At 45.8% G+C, this 23238-nt stretch overlaps 1 protein-coding gene across 5 annotated transcripts in view; it reads left to right on the forward strand.

Annotated features, from left to right (window-relative positions):
- Positions 1-23238, forward strand: part of SGMS1 (sphingomyelin synthase 1) — a 922685-nt gene that overhangs the window by 165979 nt on the left and 733468 nt on the right. For all 5 annotated transcript variants that reach the window (XM_078642900.1, XM_078642901.1, XM_078642896.1 and 2 more), the window contains exon 2: positions 7934-8022. The gene's annotated coding sequence lies outside the window, so the exon portion shown is untranslated. The remainder of the gene's footprint in view (positions 1-7933; positions 8023-23238) is intronic.

Below are 23238 nucleotides of genomic sequence, written 5' to 3' on the forward strand. Positions count from 1 at the left end.
AATCCAATTTAAAACACTTAACATGATGTTTAAAATCCTTAAAACCGGATGCCCAGAGCTTCTCCGCCCACTCCTAACACCTTATGTGCCGCAACGCAACCTACGCTCTCTGGGTCAACACCTACTGACGGTACCCCGGGCAAAGTTTGCCCGTACTGGCGGACGTTCCTTTAGGGTGATGGGAGCGAAACTATGGAACTCCCTTCCACTGAACATTCGTTCATTGGAAAATCTGTCTGTTTTCCAGAAAGCCGTCAAAACTCACTTGTTCCCCTCTCCCTAGCCCTCCTAGTTATTTTTTCTCTCCCCTCCTTTTTCTCAGAGTCTGATGAGGTCTTTTTAGCGCCGGGACGCCTCTTTGCTGGGGCAGCTGTTGCGCTTTACCAAATCATAACATAACATAAGTACCTACACCAAATTTACCACTCGCCATTCCATTTACCTAGGCATAGGCTGCGAGAAGACTAAAAATGTAAATGCTGTGGGACAGATCAGGCCGATTTTGTACATCTCGCGTTGAGTTGTGCTAAACTGAAGTTGTTTTGGGATAAAGTTATACAATTGTTAAATGGAATCCTGAACTACAAATTGGACAGCACATTACAAATGTGCTTATTGGGGCATTTAATACCCCCCAAAACATTGACAGCAATGTTGCTACTATTAGCAAAACTGAGAGTAGCCATGCACTGGGACAGCAGGAAGGTCCCTACTGTGGCTCAATGGACACAAGACTCTATCTACTGTAAAGATAACTTTCTGATTTATGTGGAAGAACTAACCACAGCGGCTAAACCTTCTAACTTCTGGGAACCTCTTAACGATTATCTGCGAGGACATCCTGACCTCTTAGAAACTGCTACATAATGCCTGTATATGTAAGGAATATGTGGCAATATTGGGCTATAGCATTGATCTGTTGAATGTTGCTTCAAGTAATTTATTTTGTAGATGTGTCACTTGTGGAATAGATGCTGCACGATAGGCTTGATGGTATGTATAAGTATAATGGAAAACTTATTAAAAAAATTTTTTTTTTATATGTCCTGGTAGTGAAAAATTCGTTTTTCACTACTGCAAGGCCTGCCTCTCCCATAGGATAACATTGGAGTTACCTTATTTCATTTATAATGCTGTAAATTCCAAAAAGGAACAAGTAACTAGTTTATGTTTCATGTCTTTGGAATTGTAACAAAAGATCCTCTTGTGGAGAAGTCAGATTTTTTATTAACCTTTTGAAAATGGCACTTTTAGAAAGTTGCCATTTTTCTGCCTTAGACAAGTAGTGCATGCGACCTGTCACTAGGTCTCATGACTTGGTGTAGCTGACAATTGAGATGTGTGTACTCCTCCAAGAAGGCAACGCACAAAGGAGGGCTTAGGTGTGCCTGAATGGGCCATCACTAGTAGGATGGGAGGGCGGAACTGGGCACAGCGCTACTTACTCTTGAATATACTGTCTTGCCTCCTCACAAAGGGCTAAATACCCCCTGTAGTTAGACTGGAGCCAGGGCAGGGTAGGCAGAAACCCTGAGCACTTCAAATGGAAACCTGTAGAACCTTTTCCCACTTTAAAGGAGGCACCTGGTATATATCGGACCTCAAACACCAACCCTTCAGTACACTTCTGGACCTGTGGAGTCACTGGCAGGAAGAAGGACTGCCACTCTGCTGAACTTCTGCCATGATGGATTACTACCTTGTTGGATTGCTGGCCTCCTGTCTGAGTCAGAAGGATTTGAACCTGTGCCTGAAGCCAGGACTACTAGAGTGACTCCAAGGGCTATTCTGCTGGCCTCCTGTGCGCACAGGCGCATAACTGGCTCCCAATCACCTAATCCAGCAACCAGAGCCAGCTGGATCAAGTCCCTGAGCCCCAGGTAGTATCCCTCAGATCCTGAAACCTTGGTGTGGCCTTAGTGATGCTAAATTTAAGTTTGTGAGCTCTTTGCTACCTTGAATGAGCCTATTGACCCCACAACTTTGTCGCTCACAATGCCTGCCAAAGCAAAGTTTCATCAACCCAATCCTTTGCTCTACAGCATTGACTGCTGCAACAACGACCATACGTGACGCTTCCCTTCTCCTTGTGGACCTCTCTACCGCGAGTGGGACTCTTTGTGTCTAACTAAGAAGGTAACTTTTCAGCGGGACTAAGCTAGCCCTTGTAATAGCCTTGCAGGCCATTGCGGTTGACCTGAACTTGTGTCTTTCTCCCGGTCTTTCACGACCAGTTATCTGTGAGTAGTGCTTTGGGCTTTTGTGCCTTTATTTTCACTTAAATATTGAATATTGCTTAACTCCAGTTCTAATGATTGGATTTTTGTTGTTTTGGTCTAGATTTATTTCTTACAATTTGCTCTGTTTTCTAAGTTGGTGTGGGATTTTTCTTGTGTTGTGTTTTCACTTTATTACTGTTTTGGCGTGTTGCATAAATACTGTATACATTGCCTCTACGTTAAGCCTGACTGCTATGTGCCAAGCTACCAGAAGGTCGCGCACAGGTTAGTTTGGGGTTTGCTTGTTCATCACCCGGACAAGGCTTATGGTTTCTGTTTGAGTAGGGTTTCACCTACCTCCACTATTAAACATATTTCTTACAGTAACCTAATAGCGTGATCTGTTAACAATTAACGTGCTTGTGCAGGATGCATAGTAATGTCTCCCTGATAAGGTACTTTGGTAGGCAAGTTAGGCAGATAGCAGCAATTAATTAAGCACTCCTAGGCCATCATAATATCTTGATACAGAATAGAAGCAATGAGGTTTTGTGAAATGTGTGCACCTGTTTCCATGTAAATGCCATAGACTTTGATCATTGTCCTTTTTGCATTAAAGATTTTTCCCTTGCAGTGATCGTTCTGATGTGATTGCCACTATAAAGGTGAATATGCAACAAAGGTGACTAAAGTGACGTTAGATATATTGGTTCAAGTGGTGTTCCCCTCGACCTGATATCTACTATAATAGTTTCCCATATTTTAGCTAGCATTCTGGGTGATGAGAAGGTCTGTCCAACCCTTCCATAAAGTCTGTGTCTATAGGAATTCAGAAGGAGGAAGGAGAGGTGACCTATCAAGACAGAGGAGGAGGACACTGACATTTAAGCACTTAAAAAGTAGACTGCCCAAATCCGTCAGCATCAGTCTTTCAAACAAGTACCTAAGCCACCCATTTCTATTAACGTAAGGTGTCCTTCGACATCTGGTGCAATGGGTTAACATTTTCATTTTGAGGGGAATGGGTTCAAACTTCTTAAAAGTCATCCATCCCTGAATAGCAGTCCACTCACAAAAGAAATAATATACTTTTCTTTTGCATCAACCCATGCCTACCTATTTATACTGTTCCATTCCACTCTGGCACTTTGACCTCAACATCCTGAGCTGGGAATCTCTGAATATCTGAAGCTCTCCAAGAACACGATTATGTTCTTTATTTAAACTCTGCCCTGGCAGTGTTCATTATGAACATGCCAAAAATGTTGTCCAAACCTTTCCTTCCGCGCAGCCAAGGCACTGATCTCTTCACTATTGTTTAGCTAACTCTACTGCTAAGTCTTCCTCCTGTATTGAAAGGTAAGTACATATATGGAAGTACAGGTTTACCATTCCTACCTTCTCATCAATGTACCTTGCAGATATATGTACTGTGTATGGACATAAATGTGGAGTTCGGTGTAGGAACTCTTGACTTGCCTGTTGTCGATATTGCGTCCTGTTGATATTCAGGGTGCACACCCCATATGCAGCATCTAAAGTCCAGTCATGGTTTTTGCTGTGACGCAACTATTTTCCTCCCGAATTTTGTCCACCCCTTATAACACCGCTACTATGGAATACCTGGTATTGCAAGAAATGCTAAAATTAACTACACCGTGCTTGTTTTTAGGTCTCGCATAGCGATACTATCCGCTGCTCGCGCAAGCGAGACTTATTGTTGCCTGGTTGCCTAGCGAAGTGGGACAAGAGAGGTGCACGAGCTTGTAAAGACATTGGATACATGAGCTGTTAAAGCACGCTTTTGCAGACATGAGCTGTGAACGTGTACGGTGGCGTTGGCAGCGTCTGTTCTCCGCTCCCCCACGCTTTCATTTAAGCTCATGCCGATGTGCGCGATCACGGCTTGTTTTTACCACCCTTGTGTCCACTGCCATTGCGCTTTTCTCCCTCCACTGTCCGTATTTCCATGAAGTGGTGATGACTTTGCGCCTTTCCCCTTCACTATCCGTATTTCCATGAAGTGTTGTTGACATTGTGCCTGACTGAAATATGTGCCTTGGGCTCCCTACGCGCATATGAGCATGCGCAGATTATTAGTTGAGCAGCTCTGCTGCTCGGGCTTTCCGAGCGTCTTTGTTGACGTCATTCCCGTGGGCCACGCCCCTGTTCCCCGCGCTCCCGGCTCCGCCCCCAGTGCCTGCGCAAGTGTGCTGGCTGTCCCCCGGTGTTCGAGCCGCCGCAGCTCTAGTGACTGTCGCTGAACCCCCTTCACCTGACCCCCCCCCCTCCTGCAATGACCGATATGGTGGCTGCTCCCCCCACACACCCACCCCGTGTGCCTGGTCTAGCCCGGATTGGATACTATGAGCTGGAGCGGACCATTAGCAGGGGTGCCCACGTGGTCTGCTCCTTTTATCAGCTACCTGACTAACACCTATGCACTCAGACCTACACCAGCGATCCTCCTCGGACAGTTAATTCGAACTGAGAATATGAAACTCCATGCAGAGCCTCTGCTCCCGTCAGCCTTCTCTTCCCTTATTGGACGTATTCCCATAGAGTGTTATACCTCTGCAAAGAGGTATTAACAGAAACTTGTACCAAGATAACCTCCCGTACTATGCTTGAGGTTGGTGGTTGTGAGGTGCGTGAATGCGAGGGAAGGATTGACCTCTCATATTTTATCCTGCTAGCATTAATTACAGATATGTATCCGTAGACCGGTTAGTGTTGAGATGAGTCCCAGTCAATCCTACTAGATGTGAACATGTGAAGACACCGCCTTCACCCCACTCACTTTCATGCATACACCATGCACACATCAGCAGAGAACATAGAGGCTCACGGGGAAGGCCCATTCACATCCTCTTGGGGAGACAAACCACTTCTGCAAAGGCTACCCAAAAAAAGCACAATCATCCCCACTTGAGCCACCAGGGCAAAACTATTTCCTAAAGGAATCCTCCAGCCCATGCAGAGAGCCCGAGAGAGTTAATGTCTTGTGTCAAGGCGAGTTCTTCATCAGAGTCGGACTGGGATCAAAAAAAGGCCCAGGCACAAACATAAAAGTGGCCGTTCAGTCCATTAGATAGCTAAAAACGCGTCACATGTATTCAATTTGGGGTAGTATTGAACTTGTAGAGACACGCTGTATGTGTGTTTTGCAAAGTATTTGTGCTTGCTGCAGACAGTGTTTGTTGTAATATCAGGATAATCAACAGTAAAAACCAGACCTTAAAAGAGGCCCACAAATAGTAAAACGCAATGGCCCACACACTGACCTGTCGAACTACCCCTTCGGGCACTTCGTGATTGCCCTGCAGGCCAATCCGACGTGTCCTTCATGCACCTGTGAGGGAACCTTCACATTGAGACCCCTCTGGAGAGCCAACACCACAACCATTGCAAACCAGCATTTGCAATGCAATAGGTCTCGCAGTTGTGAGAGTTTGAGCTATTGGCATTGTAAATGGCAATGCCTATTGTTTACATGTTGTTTTTCAAAACATAAATTAAAGGCATTGTCATTTACAATGCCAATAGCTTTAACTCTCGCAAATGCGAGACCTATTGCATTGCAAATGCTTGTTGTTCTCTGAAACTCTCTCTCTACATATATGAGAAATGGTTGTATTGTTTAACATCCGCCATCCATCAAGTCCAGCACCCTCGGTTGTACCCACCAAAGGACACTATTGTGCATACTCTTATACTGTTGCTATGTACAGTCCTCGTTTGAAATGCTCCTGTAGCTCACTAATAAACAAAATAGTAGTGAACTATTGTCCCGTGTGGCAGTTCGACTTCTTGCTCTCGGCTTTGCCCTTTTTGTTTACCAGTTGGATTGTCCCTTTCATTAAAACTTTCTCAAAGATTAAAGCAAACTAATATTTGAGGGCCAAAAGACTTCAAGTACAAAACCAGCATTGGCAAAGACAGCAGCTCTCGCCTGTGAGAGCTATTGACTTTGGCAGCAACTGCGGCCCATGCAGGTAAGAGCGATGGGGCGGTGGAGCTGGGTGAGGGAGGGGGCTATTTCGACAGATGATGACGAGGGAAAATTAATTATTTATTTAATTTTCCCTATTCATGGTCCGTCAAAATGACACACTGCGTCACCGCTCTTAACTGCACGGGCAACGGCTGTTTGGCAATGATTTTTTTGCCTTGCTGTACAGCTGCACAGCTAAAATAATGAAACCATCAAAGTGCTATGACTGGACCCGTGCTAATACGCAGTTTTTTGTGTGTTTTTAAATGAAATGTTTTTAACTGGGGAGTGTATTGGGGTACAAGGCAACCTGGAGGGCTGGAAGGCAGCCGCGGGCCGTGGAGGGAGTTACGGTGGGGCAGGGAGGCGGGGAGGGGGCGGGGCAGGGTGGAGAGGGCTAAAAACCGGCACCTGGATAATTACAGGTAAGTAAACAATTTAAATAATAAAACGAATTTCGTAGCGCGCACTGCATCGCAAAATGCGATGCAGTGCGCACTACGAAATTCGTTTTATTAATCAAATTGTTTACTTACCTGTAATTATCCAGGTGCCGGTTTTTAGCCCTCTCCACCCTGCCCCGCCCCCTCCCCGCCTCCCTGCCCCACCGTAACTCCCTCCACGGCCCGCGGCTGCTGGAAGGCCAAATTGTGGGAAAGAGATACGGTTGGGGTAAAGGACGTATAAAAGACCAGCAAGCTGAATATGGAGAGTGGGTGGAAGGAGCTGGGGAGGCAAACAGTGGGCCGCTGGTAGGGACTGGAACATCAAGCTGTCAACAGATGGGGGCGGGCTGGGCATCGAGCTGACAATGGAAAACAGGTGGTAGTAAGGAAGGGTGGTTGTCAGGTGCTGGGGCAGCACACAGATGGGAGGAATGGATGGGAGGAGCTGAGGCACCAAGCTAATGAAGGGTGGGTGGGAGGAGCTGTGGAAGTAAGCTGACAACGGAGAATGTGTGGGGATGGGTGAAGCAAACTGACAATGGTGGGTAGGAGGTGCTGGGGAAGCAAACTGACAACGGACGGTGGGCGGGGATGGTGCGCAAATGCAAATGGAAATGGAGTGGTGGAAAAGCAAGAATAGCAACAGAGAGATGAGAGAGCAACATGAAGGGGTAGACGAGGAAGACAGCTGGAAAATACATGCACTTTTGTAGATTACTTAAAGAAAAAGAAAAAAATGGCGTCTGAAAAATGAGCAGAGGAAGGACAAAAGTAATGTGTCCAGGTACCAGGGGAGGGACAAGAATAGGAAGGAATGTCTGCGGACGATTAAGAAACAAGCAAATGAGTGCCATTGAAGTCCATCAGTAGTAAGCCCACTGTAAAATAACAAAGTGCCTTCCAACAGACAGGGCATACACTGCCCTAGACGGACCTGCAAAGACATCCATAAATCCGCTCCGGATGCAGAGTGTTTGCTTTGTAACAGTTAAATGTCCTTTTGTAGCTTTATTAAAAACATCTGTGTTTAAGGCATGCCACAGATTTATCGGCTGAAATTTAGAAGTCTTGTATTTCCATTTGATTTTGGGTATAGTGACCATCTTGTAACAGATGTTAGTGGAATGAGAGGACTTGATAGACCTCAGATGATTCGTTATATTTTATTAGATTTTTGAAAACGCTAAATTAAAACAAAAAACGTTTTAAATTGTATGTAAAAGTTACTTATGATTTCTTTCTTCTGAACAAAACATATTCTTAACCTTCTACAGTTGTGTGATTCCGTGAGGACTACAAAAAAGAAGGCATGGATATGACTCAAGTTTTGGCCGACTCACAAGGACAACATGCATCCTGATTGGTATGTACTGCCAAGCCTGATAAAGTAGAGTAAATGAGCTGAGCTGGGAGATTTTGGCATCTTGATGAAATCAAAATCAGAGTTAAGAAAGATATTTACTTTTGGTGTTTTGTTGGTAGTGTTTATCTTTAGATTATGCTTAAAAAAAAAAATAAGTACGTTTAGTCCGATTTTATTTGGAAAGTCTCTGCCATCGTGCAATACAGCACGCCTCGCAGCGGATGCGCTGCCTAGACTTGACCTAAAAAAAAATACACCCCTTGAGGAGGGGGTGGAGCTTGACGTTGAGAACTGCCCGAGAAGCACTTCTGACATATGTTCCCCGTAGGCTGCTGCACGCATGCGCAGCCTAATTTCCACTTGCTCATAAGGTGTCACTAGGAGTGTGCACATTGTCCCAAACTCTATGAGAGACTATTTGCTGCTTCGTTCAAAAAAAAAAACAAGCATTGGCATAGCCAAAAGGTCTCGCATTTGGGACCTTATAAGTGTTTAGCCATGCAACAGTTGGTGTTGTTGCACCAAGGATATTCTACTGCATAGCTAAATACTTATAGGGTCCAAAAAGCGATACCTATTGGCTATGCCAATGCTTGTTTGTTTTTGTTGCTGTTTTGTTTAAGTTACCAAATCTACAATAGCTGGACATGTTTTTTGTTAACAGTTCTTTGCATCACATGAACTTCTTTTCATTGCTCTGAATGTTGTTTCCATTCTGGTTGTAGGAAGCAGTAATTCCCGGGTGTGTGGGAGCTGCCTAGGTGTGCGCATGTGCCGAACTTTGCAAATGAGAAAAAGCCTGGTTTAGGCGCAATTTACAACTGTGGAGTGAGTGAGCCCCAGGCAGCATGACTCACTCACACAGGAGTTCATGCCCTGCACCTGCATACTCAGCATGGTTTAAGGAAACTCGACCCACTCCCTCCCAGGCATCGTACATATATTTACCAAGAAACTCTGTGAAGAGCCTGCCTGCTGCACTGACGGCTGGTGGTGTGTGTGCCTGGTAAAAGCGTGCACTGATGGCTGGTGGTGTGTGTGTCCGGTGAAAGTGTGCACTGACAGCTGGTAGTGTGTGACGGCTGGTAGTGTGTGTCCCTGGTGAAAGCGTGCACTGACGGCTGTGTGTTTGCCTGGTGGAAGCATGCACTGACGGCTGGTGGTGTGTGTGCTTGGTGGAAGCATGCACTGACGACTGGTGGTGTGTGTGCCTGGTGGAAGCGTGCACTGATGGCTGGTGGTGTGTGTGTGCACCCGGTGAAAGCGTGCACTGACGGCTGGTGGTGTGTGTGCCTGGTGGAAGCGTGCACTGACGGCTGGTGGTGTGTATGCCTGATGAAAGCGTGTACTGACAGCTGGTGGTGTGTGCCTGGTGGAAGCGTGCACCGAGGGCTGGTAGTGTGTTATGGCTGGTAGTGTGTTTGCCTGGTTGAAGTGTGCACTGACATCTGGTGGTGTGTGTGTCTGGTGGAAGCGTGCACTGATGGCTGGTGGTGTGTGTGCCTGGTTGAAGTGTGCACTGACGTCTGGTGGTGTGTGTGCCTGGTAAAAGCGTGCACTGATGGCTGGTGGTGTGTGTGTCCGGTGAAAGTGTGCACTAACGGCTGGTGGTGTGTGTGTGTGCCTGGTGGAAGCGTGCACTGACGGCTGGTGGTGTGTGTGTGCCTGGTGGAAGCATGACTGACAGCTGGTGGTGTGTGTGTCTGGTGGAAGCGTGGACTGATGGCTGGTGCTGTGTGTGTGCGCCCGGTGAAAGCGTGCACTGATGTCTGGTGGTGTGTGTGCCTGGTGGAAGCGTGCACTGCTGGCTGGTGGTGCATGTGCCTGATGAAAGTGTGCACTGACATCTGGTGGTGTGTGTCTGGTGGAAACGTGCACTGATGGCTGGTGGTGTGTGTGCCTGGTGGAAGTGTGCACTGATGGCTGGTGGTGTGTGTGCCTGGTGGAAGCGTGCACTGATGGCTGGTGGTGTGTGTGCCTGGTGGAAGCGTGCACGGACGACTGAGGGTGTGTCCCTGGTGGAAGCAGGAGCATTCACAGTGATAGAAGACACAAATGAAACTGAGGAAGAGGAGGGGAAGAAGGGAGGGGGAGTGCGAGCATATGAGCATGATTCACAGCTAGAAGACACAAATGAAGCTGACCAGGAGGGAGGGGGAAAAGGGAAGGGGTTAGTGCAAGCAGAGGAGCCTGATTACAGCAATAATAACACAGATGGCAGCTGTGCACGTACACGAGCTCGTGAATGCAAGCTGTAGGCCAGCAAAAGCCTCTGGTGGCACTTTTAAAAGCCACTTACTAAATGTCTTGAAGAGACAACGCATTTCAGGAGAGACCTAAAAAGAGCAGTGTGAATGTCTTCGCTAGTGAGTTTATGTAAAACACGTCGGACTGTAAACTTAATGAGCACAGTAAACAACTCACACAGAAATAGTGTTGCCGCCCGCCTGGTGTTTGACCACAGTCACGAATGTTAATTGCTAACTCTGCCACTTCCCCTTATTTTGAGCTTTTTTTTAACTGGTGTCTACACCTTGAAACTTCAAACCGCTATTTAGTGCAAAAGAGCGTTTGTTTCGTAAAAGAAAAGAAGAAATCTGACATCCACGGAGTGTGTTGGTAATTAGCATTGTCTTTTCACAAGACTTGCATTATTCAGTAGGTGTGAAGAATTTGCACTGCAGTACACACTCCACACCTTGCTTCTCAAAAGCCAGCCACCAAGTGAAACATAAACCCAACCCACAGCTTGCCCCTTAAATAAATTCAGAAGGAAATGTCTGAGGTTAGAACAGAAAGTAGAAGAGGCGGCAGCATTGCTTGATGCAATATATGATGAAACTGCTTTTTCAGTAAAAGCATAAAAAATATATACTCATTTGGTGTAATTTAATGATCCGTCAAGTGTGCGTGCGTGTGTGTGTATGTACTCCAACCAAAATTAATCTTTATACAACACAAACTGCAATATAACTTTAAGTTTTACTCTGTTTAAATCTATACTACTATAATAAAGGAAGAACTTTCAGCCTTTGAGGCGGGTAAACTCGGGAACCACAGCGTCAATCCACACACCCGATACACCGTTGGAATCGTCAGGGTGTGTAGATGGGTATAGATATAAATAAAAATAAAAACGTGATTTAAAAATGTACAGTAAAAAAAAGTAGTCCCTCCGAAGTAGCACCGGCCGCGACGTGCGTGCTCACGTCAGGAGCGCAGGGAGGAGCGCAGGGAGGAGCGGTGGACATGGCGCTGGGGAGGAGCGGTGACGTGAGGAGCAGCGGACAGGCTAGCGGCGGTGCGAGCAGCGGACAGGCTGGAGGAGCGGCGGCTGAGGTAAGGGAGCGGCGGACATGGCGCGGGGGAGCAGCGGACAGGCCAGCGGCGGTGCGAGCAGCGGACAGGCGGGAGGAGCGGCGGCTCAGGTAAGGGGACCCATGTCGGGGCAGGCGGGGGACGGGCCGGGCGGGGGCCCGGGCTGCTGCACAATGTTGGGGCGGGCGGGGGTCGGGGAAGCCTGTTGCACCCAGACAAGGTCGGGACGGGCTGCTAGTTAGTAATAAACTGAATACCTCGAAAAATAAAACTTCGCTTGGACCCACAATGATTAAAGCTTCAGCCCGGGGCCACTGGAATTAAGCAATTCTGCAACTGCTGGTGTGACCCTCCAACTCCGCAATTATGGATTTGGCGAATTTTACACATAATCCAGCATCTGCTGTAAAACCTGCAGATTTTAACAACAAAAACATGTTCTAGCTCAAACGGATCAAAAGTTTGCAAAAACGTTGCGACTTGCTTGTGCGCAATGAAAGGCCCGTCCCAAAGGTTAACTGGTAATCTTTCAGTTGCTTATTTCTGTATTTGCTGTTAGACTGGTACTAATAATGTACATTCTTTGCCCTACCGGTATTGCCATGTATAAAAAAATTATAAAAGAAAGAAGTAATACTATCAAACAATTTGCTTCATTATGTTGCATAATTGGCCATTTCTTGCATCATTTAGTTAACCCTGCCACATCATTCCAGTGGCCTTGCTTATGCCCCTCTCATTCATTGCAAATGTTTACCGGAGGCAGTTAGTTAGCACCAGAACTGTGCAAGAAAATCTCACCTGCTGGTTCAAAAAAGGCCTCTACAAAAATGCTAGAATCCTCCCGGCTATGTATTTAACTTTTGAACACATGACCGATATGTTACATGCAGTTCTATTCTATAGCAACATTAACACTCTAAAAGTGCTGTGAAATTTCAGTCCTGTGGCCAGTTTGCATTCAGATCTCTTTAGCAGGTGCTTTAACCGCCTGAGCTAGATTGCCAATGCTGTATGTTGAACAAGCCTGCCTATAAATTACAGATTTGAGTCTTGTAGTGGTTAACTTTGGATTTTCCTTTGAGCAAAAGCACCAACCATAGGAACAGAACTGTCTAGTGTTAATGACAGTAGAAAAACACACAGGTTTACAATTTTGCTGCAAGAATCTGTTCAAAGTCAAAAGAGAATGCAATTGTTGCAAAAGTTGGGGAAGAAATGTAAAAAAGGTGTGTGTTCTTCGAAATATGCATTTTAGACCATATCATAAGCGGCCATAGGAGTTTTATTTTCTAAATTGGTGAGAGGATGTAGCCTAACAGCTCGGGCGGTCAATCTTAAATCTGGGGAACTGAGTTCGAGACTCGGCAACGAAGCAAAACATCCTGCGATTCTGGGCAAATCAGTTAATCTCCTTGTGCCGAACAAAAATGGTGTCCTTATGTAACGCAACTGGTGCTCATGTACAGCGCTCTGATGCCTCCGGGTCAAGTTTGCGCTATATAAAACTCCGTAAAAAAAATATATTTGTTCAGTGTATTACATGGCAGAGCTATTTGGCACAATGTAAACAATGCTCTCCCCTCTTTCTTGGGCTGTCGAGAGGGGAGATTTAAAATATAGGTGAAGGGGTTAGAGAAGCAACAGTTTCAAGGATGGCAGTATCGCAGGGTATCGGAAGTGTGAATGTGACAACCAAAATGCTCCTGCAGTGCAGCTATGGTGGGTATGGACAGTGCTCTTGCAACTGTGGGTAGCGGTAGTTGCTTTGGTGTTAGCATGGCATTCGAAATTAAAAAACTCTTACAGAGCACACTGGATGGTGCCATCTTTGTAAACATCCCTACTCCCCACAGACACATGAAAATTAGGAAACCTGTGAAAATGTGGCTCCATCCTCCATTTCCTTCTCGTCTTTGGATTATGAGTGTTGAGAACCCTCTGGCACTGACTGATCTCTGTAGCTCCAAAATACATGAAATTGCACAGCTAAAAAGACAACAGGCACTAATGGGCCACACACTGGTTCAGCCACGAAGAGACTTTGCTATTCAGTTGTTTAAACCGATGAGAATCTCAGGCACACGTCTAATGGTAACCTTCTCTATCATTTGTGTGCCTTTTCTTGTTGCTTGAGTTTGAGATGCCCAAAATGAATGGGTGTAATGATGGACAGAGGGGGCACTAGTGCGTGCCCAGTGCTCTGTTATTTTATGTGTTGTCCGTCACTCTAGCATGGGGGCTCACACATCTGGCTGATTGATGCGTCAATGTATTTGTTAAATACATTCATGCAATTATGACTTTTTTTAAGATTCAAAGGAATACAATGGGCCATAAAGCAGTTTTGCTTTTTGAGTATCTTGCCACTTGTTCATATTGTTGTCTACTTGTTAATTCTAGTGCATTACAACTGTGCAGTACAGGGTTTTGGGTTTTTCCTTTCCCTTGTACCTTGGTTTTACTTGGACCTGGTAGGTGAGCTGGGTTTTGTGTATGTCTGGGTAGAAAGAGAAACCGAGCACTAGTCTAACGTACCCTTCTCTCCATCATTCCAACGAAGCACTGTGAGCCGACAAGACTTTCTTACTGGGCTTCATTCATGACCTGCAGAACTCCTATGGTCTCCAAAGAAGATCTGCAAAACCAGTCACTGAAGGGGTTTCCAGCTTGCTTTCCCTGTCACAGTGTGATGTTGGCTTTTCACTGTGTGACCCTCTGAAGAGAGCCTTTACCGTGTGACACCATTTGAATTGGCAGGCCTGATACGGGCCTATGTATAAAAATGGTCCTGCAGATCTAAACCGGTGCTCATTACTTAATCCGCATGATGAGATACAAGATCATTTTGTCAGCTTCTCACTCCTCTCTGTTTATTTGGAGACTATGGTCCTGATTGATGGGGAGGTACGCCTTGGAGAAAGTTGATAATGGGTGCGTTTATGGGATGTATTACAATTTACTTCATATTTTGCCTGGCGAGCCTCTGCTATGGGCAATCCTAAAGGTTATTTGTCATCCCTTTCCTTTGTTCTTTGCCATATCAGCCATCGCTATTTGAGTTTCGTATAATTATGCCCTTTCTGAGGTATTGTTGCATTATTCTCCCCGTTCGCCCTTCTTTTTGCTTAATTGGCACCTTTATTTGGTGCTTAACTTCCTCGTGTTTTTCCTTTGAAACTGTGTACAGTTGTCCTTTTCAGCTCTTTACTCTAAAAATTGTCTTTCTTGTTGCCATTGCATTGACTTGATGGGTTAGCGAGCCGTAGAGGTCTATTCAGCCTCCTTTCACAAATTTTTTTTTTCACGTAGGCTGTTCTGGGAACAGAGGCTTGCTTACTTCCTAAAGTGGTCACTCCTTTGCACTTGGGGCAATCAATCAATCACCTTGCTGATGGTGGATGAGGAACTGGGTAAACCAAGGAGTCGGAGGGCTAGCACAGCCTAGAACCTCGTAGCACTCAGGTTTTATATGGACAAAACCCATAAATTTCAGGTTGACCAACTGTTCCTTGGTTACACAGTCTCAGAGAAAGGCAAGGCAATTCAGAAGCCAACAATTTCTCACTTGGTCATCCTTTGTACCAAGATCTACTATGCCCTCGTCAACAAGGCTATCATGGTCACTCACATCACCTCTCTGGGCTAGGACACACATTTGGGTGACATGAAAATGTGGGAACTTTTGTGTTGGCATAGCACGTGCATGTAAATGTGCTTGAACTGCAGGCAATCCGCTTTGCAACTAATGTATTTCTCTCCTTCTTATCTTTCCGTCTTAATGAGTAACGGTCATATTCTTTCAGACAAAGCTGCCACCATCAATTACATCAACAGGCCGGTGTAGGCTTGCACACCCTTTGATGGGAGGTGATTCACCTGTGGCACTGTTGGAGGGTCTCGGAATTCCCCCTGTAGCAGCTTAACTCGCAATCTCTGTGTGATGGCGGATACTTTGTTGTCTGTTTTTGGATACCATGAGTGACAGTTGCATCCTAAAATAACTGTGATTTTATCCAGATCGAATTTTCTATTCGTGGACTTAATTCCTCATGGCCAGAACAGAAGATGTCCTCCGTTTTGTGCTGTACACTCCGTCTGAATGGCTCCCTCAGATATGTGTTCATGTTCATGTGGTCTCCGTGCCTCCTATAGACATTTTCATTACTTCTGTTTCTCTCAAAAGTGCTGCAGAAGGTGCAAGTGGATCAAGGAAAGTGTATGTGTTCGTCCCAGATAGAAGATGGAGGATCTGCAGTGCTGCTCTGTTGGCATTCGGCATTCATCCTTTCCTCTGCCGTACATAGGGGACTTGCTTTCCCAGCAGGATTTCTGGTCCTCCACCCCAATATCCAAATGCTGTAGTCACATACCTTGTGATCGAATGATGTCGGATAGTTATTTTTGCCTTCCAGATGTCATCTTGGCAGCCAGCAAGCCTAACATCTACATAGGTCTCCTGTTTGTTCTGTGGTGCGAGTCGGAAATCTTAAACCCCCCTTTAATGCTTGCCTCTTGTGATTTGTATTTTCTCTCGAACAGGGTGGTCTGGAAGTGGCTACTCTTAATGGTTATCTGGCTGCCCTGTCTATCTTCATGTGCCTTTCTGATCAACCTTAGATTGTCACCAGTGGTGTGTTTTCTAAAAAAGTTTGCTTTATTTCCTCCCACTCCCTTTTATTGTTCCTCATTACCATCTGAGTCTTGAATTGACTTTCTCGGTAGCATGTCTATTTGAACTAGTGCCTAGTTGCCTTGTTTGACTTCTTACCAAGGAGATTGTTTTGCTGGTGGCAATAACTTCTTCCCTGAGGTCGAAGAACGTCATGCCTTCTGTTTGTCCATCTTTCAATTTTCTATTAGTTAAGTTGATACTTTGCAAATGACAATCCTCTTCTCCCCTCCAAATCCAACTAATGGCTGCAGTGTCGTAGTACTTTCAATGTATGTGCAGGATAGAGTGGATGATTAGCTTTTTGTAAGTTTGGCCTGAGCTAAAAAACAGCACGGTGATGCCCTTACACACCGTCTCATATTGGAGCACCCTCTATATCAAGGTAGGCTAGAACTTGACGTAGACTGATCCTCGAGAGCACAGTCCTGCTTATTCCACTGTAGCCAGGTCTGTTTTCAGAACTCTCCTGGGGCCACTCTGTTGATGATACGTGCCCGGCATCTGCATGGCCATGTTTGCTTACCTTTGCCAATCACTAATATCTTGCACTTCAGGCATGCAGGGACTGTTTTTTTGTCTGAGCTGTGTGGCATGATCTGTTTGGGTAACTGGCTCTGCTGAAATATGCCTTCATGGAGGTATTGCTTTAAATCTCCTTTAAAAGGTGCAGATGCTGATGGGTGATATGGCTACCACAAGCAAAAGTGACTGGCCTTGGGCAACAACTTTTTGAATGGATACATAATCTTCCCTCAGATTCACCAGTCTGCCCCTCTCCCCCTGTCAAATCAGTGCTTTGATCAGCAAGATTTGCAAGCCTCTTATGTGCAGTTATTTTCGCTGTTGCTGCTGTCTTGATTCCTCTCGGTGTACCACAAGGCTCGGTGCAAGTATCAGACACTGATATCTGCGCATCTCATACATGCCAACATTTTGGAAGAGGAAAGGGGGGGATTAGAAAATAATAATCAGGATAATGTATTTACCCCACTGACCTCTATTGAACGAGAGGTCATGTCAGGCGGGAGGCGGCTAAGATAAAGCCACTATTTGCTTCAAAAACCGGGAGCCCCACGCCTGAATCGGGTCCAATGGCAAGCATGTCATCTGCTTGTACCTATTATTCTCTGGTGACCTCATGTCCGGACACTGAGTCGTGGCTCGGGCTGCATGGCGGCACTGAAGACGTTGCTGGGCTGAAGCATTTCCGGACCAGTCTGAAGCCTGAAAGGGTCATTTATAAAGGGAATAATCTGCAAGATTAGATTTCCATCAGAAATATTGCTCCCGAAGGTAAGTAACCTTATCGTGTAGTACATGCCCTGTTGCTAATTCGAGTTAAACTATCGGTCTGCATGATATGTGGAGCTTTCTTTTATATGCACCACAAACCCTACTAAACGTGTGTTGCAGAAGATTTGAAAGCATTTTTAATCTGGTACCTCATTATCAAATTTAAAAGTAGCCCGCATGCTTTAGTGTAGAGAAAGCAAAACGTTGCATGCTTTCTTTTTGATTTGGTTTGGGGAGTTTGCAAGATGGCAGTAGTATCTGGTCTGTCTCGAGTGCGACAGGAATGAAATATGGGATTACTTTTCTGTAAACAAAAACAATAGGCATCTGCAATGCAAGAGGTCTCGCATTTACGCAAGATTGAGGTATTGGCATTGCAAATGACAATGCCTTATAATAAATGTTTTGGTTTGGAAAACATAAATGAAAGGCATTGTCATTTACAGTGCCAGTGGCTGAAACTCTCACAAATGCGAGACCTCCTGCCATCCTGCAGCAAGAGAAACTCATTACAGAAAATAGTGCTTATGGACTAAAGAAGACTTACTGTGTAACAACCAAAGTAAGAGGGCCAGTCCTCATGGGAGGTTACAAATGAAGACAAGGCAGTACTAAGGAGGGACTAACAAGCCTAATAACGAATCAGAAGCCAGAATTTATGAAGGACCATGACACAAGCCAATGACAAATAGAGGCAAAGAGTGGGCAGGGCTTCAAGTACATACTCCAGTATGGCATGGCTCGCAGAGCATGTGCTGCCCAGTCTCAACCTTAAAATCACAAATGTGGCTTATAGTTTAGCACTTTGGAATAAGATCCTTTGTGTTATATTCTGCTTACACTAGCCTGCTGTCTAGATCTTATGACTTGTTTTCCTCTGCAAAGCATACCCTTGCATAAAAATTAATACAAAATACCAGCGAGCCGCACTACAAGATACATGGTTAATTTTGTTAAAAAATTAAACATTTGGTAAATTGCACATTTCAAGCCCCGTCCTCTAATGTAGCCTGGTGAGATTATCAGGCAATAATGATTTTTTCCCCAAAAATATTTTTTTATAACTCTTTTTATTATAGGCCGAGAGCAGAACAACAGCAGTTTAATTTTTATAGATGGACAATTGCGGCAATACGTACATGAGCGACAATTATTAACACATACCCTTAAAAAACACAGAATAATAATTGGCAGGGTGTGGGCTTCTCCATCTTCACACAGAGTCACTCCTCCTCCAGCTGAATGGTACCTGAACGGGCGGACATGACATTCCTCTGTCAGTTTTCCAATTTCCCCAGGCTTTGGACCATTTACTCTGCACCCCCTACTCTCATAGAGAACCCGCTCCGCTTGCATGCACCAATCCAAATCCTCTTCCCAGTCCTTCAGGGTTGGTCTAGAATCTGAACCCCATTTCTTTGCAATATTGCGTTTCGCAACTATGAGGCAGATTGTGGCCCACAATCTTCCTCCTCTCTTAAGATCTGTTGTTTCCCATATGTTAAATAGGCTCAATCGGGGGGGCGAGGTCGATATTCTGTCAAATTTGAATTCACCCGGGATTTCACCTCTCTCCAATAACTCTGAATTATAGGATAGTCTCACAAAATATGGAAAAAGATGCCCTCGACCCCCAGCCCCTGATACAGTGGGGTGAGGTTCTCTTTCTCATTTTTACAAGAGTGTTGAAGGCATAGTAAGTTCTGTGTAAAATTTTCAGTTGGACCAATTGGAAGCGGGAACGTATGGCAACCTCTTTTGGGGACGCAATTGCTTCTAACCGTTCCTCGTCATCTATATGTCCCAGGCCCTCTTCCCATCTCGCTCTGAGTTTAGTTAGATTGTCGGGGGAGTTATTCAATATTTTTCGATATGTTAGGGAGATTGCCTTCTTTGGCATGTAATCGTCAAGTAGTATGTCCTCTAATGGGGATGATTCGGGCAGTTCCACTGTTTGCGAGATAGCTTGTTTCAGTGTGTGATTTATATGGTGGCAACAAAATATTTCTCATGCTCCTGCTATAGTGCAGCAAAAGGTTTTACTCCTTCAGTAGTCCATCGGTCGCCCACACGTGAGAGACCTATGAGGTCCCATTTGTCAAAACCGAAGCATCTTGCCAGTAGGCCTAGATGTACGGGGCCCATAATGGAGTGGCTTGTGTGCCGTCGATGTTGTTGTGTTCCAGATCTTTAATTGTTATTGCGATGGGGGCGTGAATTGGGTGTCTTCCCCCATATATCGCCCTTTGATGCCCTACCACCGACATATTATAACTGTCCATTCGGTAAGCCGGATCCTCCAGCGGCCAATGCACCCAATGGTTGATTACCACTAGATGTGCGGCCCAATAGTAGTATTGCCGGACTGGAAGGGCAATACCGCCATCATACCAGCTCTTTATTAGTTTGTGCAAAGCTATTCTCTGTACTTTCCCGTCCCATAACGGTGTTCTTACAGTCTATTCTATATTTGTGAAACACGCCAGTGGGACTGGGTGTGGCGTATTTTGCATTCTGTATAGGAATTGGATTAATGCCATTATTTTATAAAGCTGAAGGGGTTGGCCCTGGAGACCACTAGAAAGGGCCTGATCTGTAGACCAAAGGAACTGGTTCACGGTCTGTTTGAATTACTGTCAGTGATAAATGTGATGACTTGACAATTTGTTATACATTTTATAGAGAGCAGCCTTTCCAGGCCCCTGGAATCCGGGGGGCACTCCCACTAAAGACGAATATTACCGATTTGTCCCAGTTAATAGTGTAGCTCGAGTATTTTTGGTATTGGGCCAAAATATGGAGGACTCTGCAGCAAGGTGCAGGGGTTAGCCATACATGAGAGGATTTTGTCGGTATTATAGGGAGATGCCATCCTCCCAGGTCTCCAACCATTTAAGCCCTCTGATCAGAGGGTCACCTCTAATCCACACCACAGGGACTCCAGGGCCAAGGCGAATATAAGCGGGGAGAGGGGGAAGCTCTACCTCGTACTTATTTGCAAGGTAAATAATGCTGAGCTACCTCTTTTCACCAACACTTGTGCCTTGGGATCTTTATAAAGGAGGCGAATCCAGGATAAGAATTAGGGGCCAAAACCTTGTCTCTCCAAGACTGCAAACAAGAAGGGCCTTTCCAACATATCGAACGTCATCTTGGTGTGCAGTAAAACCAGTAGAGCGCTTTATTGGATAGTATCTGCCCTCCCCAGTATTCCATGGAGGTGTATCCGGTTTAATTTTTTTGAAAACATATTTTATTAGTATTTTATCAGCATACAGTCCAAGACATAAATCACAATGCTCGTATTCATCAAATATGTCTCCATGCTTACTCCCAACTAATCCCTAGGTTTCCCCCCCCTTTTCAATTGGTGTGGGCTCATTTCAAACATATGTATAGCACAGTGTAGTTCAAGTTATAAGGAAATTATTCACAACATAAGTCGCATATCAACAATCACATGTACTTTTCTTATGCATTAATCCTCCTCTCCCCTCAACGAATCCTGTAGAGCCTGTACCAGTACTTCCCAAGCTCTCGCCAATTCCAAAGCCTTTTCATTTGCTGTTCGTCTGGCTTGCTGAAATATAATGGTACTCTCGCTGCTAGCCCATTTATACAGTTCTGTCCTCCACCTCTTACTTGAGGGCCTTTCTTTTGATTTCCAGTACCAGGTTATTTCCCGTTTTGCTAGGAGCAATCCCAAGTGTGTATCTGGTTTAATGCAGTACTTCTACCTGGCATGAAACCTGATTGATCAGGGTGTATTAATGAGTTCAATTTGCTACCTACAATTTAGCTAATATCTTTACTTCGCCATTTAACAAGGAGATTGGTCTGTAAGATGAACAGCGGTCCGATGGCTTCACGGCCTTGTGGATCACAGCGATGTTGGCTAGTATTTGATTGTCTGGTAAAATCTCTCTGCCTCTAAACTTTCATTAAACATCTTTCCCAAATGGGGGCCAATCCTGGATGCTATTAATTTATATAATTCAATGGGGAGGCCATTGGGACCTATTGCTTTACCTGAGTTTAAGGATCTGATGGCCTTCGTCACCTCATCTTCGGTGAGGTCTGATTCAAGTAGGGCCTTGTCTTCTGATGCTACAGTTGGCAACATGAGGGTGGACAGCAGTACACAGGCTAAATCTGCCATTATGCTCGGTGACTGTGTTTATAATTCCCCATAGTACTCCGCGAAGGCGTCTGCTATATCCTGCCTGTTCCGAGCCGGAGTTCCCCTATGCGTGGTAATTTCAAGTATCCACCCAGACTCTGCCCCCTGCTTGTCTAGCAGCTTTCCTGCCTTATATCCCACTTAGTATAAGTGATGTAGGGTTGCTTTATACCTGAGTTTCGCTGCCTCTTCACGAGTGTCTTTGTATTCTTTCCTTTTGACACTCAGTTTGTCTGACTGCCTGTGGATCAATCAATCAATCAATGCATTTATAAAGCACGCTACTCACCACCGCCCCCCCACCTATGGGGTGGGGGGGGGGCTGCTACTGCTCTAAGAGCCAGGTCTTGAGGTGCTTCCTGAAGCTGAGATGGTCCTGGGTCAGTCGTAGGTGAGTGGGGAGGGAGTTCCAGGTCTTCGCTGCCAGGTAGGAGAATGATCTTCCTCCGGAGGTGATTCTGCGAATTCGTGGGACGGTGGTGAGGGCGAGGCTGGTGGAGCGAAGCTGGCGGTGGGGGTGTAGAACGAGAGTCGGCTGTTTAGGTAGTCGGGGCCCATGTTGTGGAGCGCTTTGTGTGCGTGGGTGAGCAGTCTGAACGTGATCCTCTTGTTGACGGGGAGCCAGTGGAGGTTTCTTAGGTGGGTGGATATGTGGCTGTGACGAGGGATGTTGAGGATGAGACGTGCGGAGGCGTTTTGTATGCGCTGGAGCCGAGTGTGACGTTTGGCGGTGGTTCCTGCGTATAGGGCATTCCCGTAGTCCAGTCGGCTGGTGACAAGGGCCTGGGTGACTGTTCTTCTGGTTTCGGTGGGGACCCATCGGAAGATTTTTCGGAGCATTTGCAGGGTGTTGAAGCATGAGGATGAGACGGCGTTTACTTGTTTGGTCATCGAGAGGGAGGAGTCCAGGATGAAGCCCAGGTTGCGTGCGTGGTCCGTGGGTGTTGGTGCGGTTCCCAGCACCGTGGGCCACCATGAGGCGTCCCAGGCAGATGGGGATTGACCGAGGATGAGGACCTCCGTCTTGTCTGAGTTGAGCTTGAGGCGGCTGCGCTTCATCCAGGCTACCTCTTTCATTGCTTCTTGGAAGTTGGTTTTGGCGGTGGCTGGGTCCTTGGTGAGGGAGAGTATCAGCTGGGTGTCGTCGGCGTAGGAGATGATGTTGATGTTGTGTTTTCGTGCGATGGTGGCGAGGGGGCTCATGTAGATGTTGAAGAGTGTTGGACTGAGTGAAGAACCCTGATGTACGCCGCAGATGATCTCGGTGGCCGCGGACCGGAAGGGGGGGAGGCGGACACTTTGGATTCTGCTGGAGAGGAACGAGGTGATCCATTCCAGGGCCTTTCCCTGGATTCCAGTGTTTTTGAGGCGGTGTATTAGGGTGTGGGGGCATACGGTGTCAAAGGCTGCGGAGAGGTCCAGAAGGATGAGGGCGGCTGTTTCCCCGTTGTCTATTTTTATTTATTTATTTTTATTTTTTATTTTATTTATTTATTTATTTATTTATTTATATGCTTCTATAGCGCCTGAATAAACTCCCGAAGGGGTATCTCTGCGCTTTGCCAACTAGGAGAAGAGCCTGCATCTGTGCCCGGACAGTACTAATGGATAGTGGGGGAATAAAATTAAATGCTAGAAAATAGGTAGGTTTTCAGGGTTTTTCGAAAAGACAGGTGGTCAGAACTGAGCTTTAGTGAGAGGGGGAGGGTGTTCCACAGGACAGGCCCTGTGTATGCCAAAGCCCTGCCTC

Source organism: Lissotriton helveticus, chromosome 5_1, assembly GCF_964261635.1.
Source record: "Lissotriton helveticus chromosome 5_1, aLisHel1.1, whole genome shotgun sequence".
NCBI classification, from domain to species: Eukaryota; Metazoa; Chordata; class Amphibia; order Caudata; family Salamandridae; genus Lissotriton; species Lissotriton helveticus.